The 4241-nt window shown below is 41.8% G+C and overlaps 1 non-coding gene across 1 annotated transcript; it reads right to left on the bottom strand.

The window, feature by feature from the left end:
- Nucleotides 1–394: 394 nt before the first annotated feature.
- On the bottom strand, nt 395–468 carry TRNAI-AAU (transfer RNA isoleucine (anticodon AAU)). Its single transcript has one exon. It is a non-coding gene; the product is annotated as a tRNA-Ile (tRNA).
- Between the last annotated feature and the right edge of the window lie 3773 nt (nt 469–4241).

Raw genomic sequence — 4241 nt, 5'->3', positions numbered from 1 at the left:
TCGGTCACAACAGTCATGTTTGACAACCAAACGTTAAAATGAGCGAAACGTTCACTGGTGCTAGGTGGGTTTGACAAGGCCATGACGATGTCAATGAACCTAGATGTTGTGGAACGACGAAACGTTCTCTGACGAACTGTTTGACAACGACGGAACGAATGGAGTCTCTGTTTTGAAACGAAACGAGGTAAAACAATAGCGTTATGATTGGGATGTGGAAGATGAGAGGTTGAAGGAGACCACAACAAAGGTCTTTCTATAGCATGGAGGGCAAGGGCATTGGCGGGAGGGAATGTAACACGGGAGAATTCCTTCATGCTGTCCGCTTCTTGTTTAATTAAGATTAGAGTGTGCTTCTAAAACGATAAAACCCGCCTTCATCAACATAGAAGCCTGGCCCATGCAGGTCTCGAACCTGCGACCTTCGCGTTATTAGCACGACGCTCTAACCAACTGAGCTAATAGGCCAGCTGACAGTGGCAATATGTCTATGTTTCTTATATATGAAAATTTTTTGCAAATATATCACAACAATTTGTTGGCCGTGCAGCGCAGTCGACAGCGTCATGCTAGATAGCGAGATGTTGCCGTGTCGCTCATGTTACACAGTGTACTGCCATTGGAACGGAAGGATAAGACAAAGGAATGCACTGGGAGGTCTCGTTAATGCAAGCTTTAAGACCATACTTTTTTTGTATTGCGGTGCCGCCAGGGCCTAGCCAAGGGTTGAACGCACGCACATCCACCTACCTTAACCACTAGGCTAGGAGCCCATTGGCGAAACTTGAAATGACTAGGTGAAGCGAACTTGACGTCGGCCATGAGGGGCTTCAGCATGTCTGCAACAACTTCCAACTTTCCAGCAGTTGCACCTTTCCATAAGCTTTATCTTTGCCTTTATCAAGCTCGCTAAATCCTTGAAGACAGATATGAGCTCTGTCCGCCGCCAAGTTGGATTGAGAAACTGAAAGAACACTGAGCTCTTCGCTTAATCCAACGAAAGTCTCAGGATACCCTGTAAAAGCTCTGTTAGATAGCCATGGAGCCCAGGAACGACATTGCATGCATGGAATTCACGAGCTGATCCAAAGATTCGTTTTGTCACAGAATTGTGCAATAGCTCCAGCTGAAATTAGGTTAGCAGAGCGGCTTCTATTGCAAGTTGAACTGGTCATACCATTGAGGGTAACAATTTTTTGCGGACTGGAAAACATGTCATTTGTTTGAAGTGCGTCCTGAGACAAACTACCACCCAAATCATCTAAATTAGTGGCTACCGATATCAAGAAGTCGACTGGAAAACGTGTTAATTTGTTTGAAGTGCGTCCTGAGACAACCTACCACCCAAATCATCTAAATTAGTGGCTACCGAGATCAAGAAGTCGACAGAACGCGAACGAAGCAACGACAACACCCCCTTTGCTCTACCTCCCTCGTTTTCTCTCCTTAAATAGTGGTCGACGCATTTCTATCGTCATGATTTGTCTAAAGTGTCGAGTCATTCATAAATTTAACTAGGGTGGGGAACGAGGTGGGGAAGCGCAAAAACTAAAGCAAGAACGTCTTTGTCGGAAGAATCACAGGATCAACTCTGCCATGTCGTTAGAAACCCTGATCGAAACCTTGCCTATTAGCTACGAGACAAAATATATATATTTGAAGACACTCTTGATTAGGGTAACAAGATGAAGTTTATTCGTGTGGCCTGCCCAACATGGTGCACAAAAAAGGGAGAAAGAGAGGAGGAGGAGAAGAAGAAGAAGAAGAGAGAGAGAAGGACACGGGATAAAAAAAATGGGGATACAAATAGCAAGTGCAAACTTAGCCCAATCATAAAAATCCATATGAGAATTTTGAAAAATCAACATTTTTAAACTTCCCAAAGTGGATGATGAAAGGAAACACATTTGACTTTTTTTTATAAAAAGATCCAACGAGTATGCACATGGAATGGTAGTTATGGTAAAATTTGAATGCGAATGTAGTATATCGACATGAATAAAAATGGATTATGGCAATATAGAATGAGGTGAAGTTTTAACAAAAATTAAGGCAAATAAATATGCTTGTCATTTAAATTAGGTTCTTGCAGAGAAGGACGATGCAATTCTATGGTGGACAAGAAATCTTCAGGATTTTGGCAGAATCTCTCTTGTCAGTTCCAACAAATTAGAGGATTATCCAAAATGATCTCAATGTCAACTGTCCTGCTACGACCGCATCACTTTTGTTATATTTAGATTGACATCCAATACCAACAGCATCTGCATGTGGAAGATGTTTGCACGGAGAATGGATTGTACGTACTCGGTCCCATATGGAAATTTCCAAAATGAGTGATATATGCATGACTTGCAAAGCATGCATGTTGCTAGTTGTCCATGAAATTTCTCCATGTGTACATGTAGTAGGACATTTGAGAAGCAATAAGGAGGTAGTATGTTTGATTGGACCAAATTTGTACAATGCACAAGTTTCTTGCTTTTCCCAATCCAAAGCTTGCATTTTCCACATGATGCACAAATTGCAACCTGTTGATGCATTACGAGCAATCATTATTCCAATCTTGTAGTATTGTATCTAGAAAGATCTAGGTTGGTGTTGATGGCTTTAATATGCATTTCTTCTTGTTGAACGTCCTCATTATCGCTAGGCATCGTCTCTCAATACTCCTTTGCATCCTCATGATAGCTAGGTGTAAGTCTAGCGCCAGATGCCTAATTAATTTTGTAGATTTAGAACAAGGCAATAAAAATTTAGAGCAAAAGCGAAATAGCATAGCTATTGTATGCGTTATTAGAATTGAATCTTCGGTTGTTTAAAAATTATAAAGAAGAAACTTGCAGGAGGGAAAAACCTAGTTATGAAGCGAGTACATGATACTATTGTGGAGGCGAGAAGGCATCTACTTGGAAGACAACAGTGTATGCTTCTTGCGAGCTTGATTGTCACTCAATGGATTGAACCTGACCATTCCTCCATACTCAATCAATACCATCATGCCGTTCCAAGAGTTTTTGGAAAGGAATCGGAATTAATTACCAAAACGAGAAAATTTTCGTGTAACATTCACGACAAGAAGTTTCGTTAGATTGGGGAGCCATAGAAGAAGGAGAAAATTAATTGTGACAAATTCATTCAATCCAAGAATTGCAAACATCATATCCCTATCCCTCACTTCATATTGACAATGGCTCAAATTTAGGCGAAGCCTTCTGTATTTTGCTTCCCTTTCGCTACTTCCTTATTGCTCGCCATGGATTTTTGAGCTGACTGATTTCCCTTTGAGAATCATCAAGCATTCTAAAATTTTCTAGATCAACTCCTCTTCATTGCATCCCCGCCATGTATATCACATAATCTTCTAGTTCACATTGTTCCTCACGGCATGTAATCATTGAGGATGTGTTCTTCCATGAATAGATCATTGGTGGGTCCTATTCAAAGGTTTTTTGGGGGGGAGGGGAGGAGAAAGGGGAGGAGGAGGAAGAGGAAGGGAGGAGGAGTTGGAGGGGGAGGAGGCAGAGGGAGCAGTGGTGGTGGTGGCTAAGGAGGAGACAGAGGAGGGAGTGGTGGTGGTGGTGGCTAAGGAGGAGGAGATTCGTGAGTGGAAAGAGAACCTATTATGACCATTCATTGCCATAGGGTATGGACCAATTTATGACAATGGCTTGAGCCTCATTGGTCTTGAGTGATTGGACACAGATGTACCACATGTTAGCATGGATCAGCCCACAGTTTTTTATCATGCACATTTCCCGGTAAGCCCTCAACATGAGGCACATTTGACATTAAGCCCTCAACATGAGGCACTCCCATTGACATCATCATAGATTGATTCTTATTATGCACAGCCATCATTTTCATGCATGGATTTGACTCCATATCTTGCCACAGATGATACAGATATACCACAAGAATCCATTTATGATCATGCAATTATTCAATAGGTTGCTTAGTATGAGGCACTCACATGTCTAGCCGCATGCCTCTTATGCCACAGTGCATGCAGTTCCTTAGGTGATTCTAGTCCAGCATCCATCATTGATGCTTTCATCTTTGACATGGAGCATACCTTAGACATAGTTTCCAAGAGCAGTTCATATCAGCAAATCAGTCTACAAGACATTTCAATATCGGCTTAGTCATGCTGCATTGCATAGCCCTTATATCCCCACTGATCATCACTTGTTTCGATCAGTAGATCATTCCTCAGCATGAGGATACTTATGCATCAGTGC

This window comes from Dipteris shenzhenensis, chromosome 15 (genome assembly GCF_047967505.1).
Source record: "Dipteris shenzhenensis isolate YYH24624 ecotype China chromosome 15, Dip_SZ_1.0, whole genome shotgun sequence".
Lineage (NCBI taxonomy): Eukaryota > Viridiplantae > Streptophyta > Polypodiopsida > Gleicheniales > Dipteridaceae > Dipteris > Dipteris shenzhenensis.
Note: the sequence above shows the minus strand (reverse complement) of the source record. Positions and strands in the feature narration are given on the sequence as shown.